Source organism: Penaeus monodon, chromosome 25, assembly GCF_015228065.2.
Source record: "Penaeus monodon isolate SGIC_2016 chromosome 25, NSTDA_Pmon_1, whole genome shotgun sequence".
Classification (NCBI taxonomy): domain Eukaryota; kingdom Metazoa; phylum Arthropoda; class Malacostraca; order Decapoda; family Penaeidae; genus Penaeus; species Penaeus monodon.
In genome coordinates this window covers 116,414-116,735 of record NC_051410.1, presented here as the reverse complement: position 1 = coordinate 116,735, position 322 = coordinate 116,414, and the positions used below count along the sequence as shown (strand labels likewise).

Genomic DNA, 322 nt, shown 5'->3' with positions numbered 1-322 from the left:
AATGCTTGTAGACCCAGTGAGAATAATTCGCTTGAATATTACAATAAACTTGGTGTTATAGTTTAATTCCAATGAAGCTAGCAGCACCTTTTATTTCCCATCTTACCCCCTCCAGTATTTGGGAACCCATGGGGAATCAGGGGTTAAATGGGGGGACACACCCACTTTTCTGCCTTCATAACTAGAGCCAAGCCCCCAAACCCTAGACCCCCTTCCCCTGGAGTATTTCTCCACTAGCACAAGCTCCTGGGCCCACTTCCCCTGGGATATTTGGTTTTCTTTCTGATTTATTACACCTGAGATGTTGCCTTTTGATATCAAA

At 44.4% G+C, this 322-nt stretch overlaps 1 protein-coding gene across 1 annotated transcript in view; it reads left to right on the top strand.

Moving 5' to 3' along the window:
• The window catches only part of LOC119589475 (protein TFG-like), a gene marked incomplete at its 3' end in the record, with an annotated part of 15,771 nt that overhangs the window by 952 nt on the left and 14,497 nt on the right, over nucleotides 1–322 (top strand).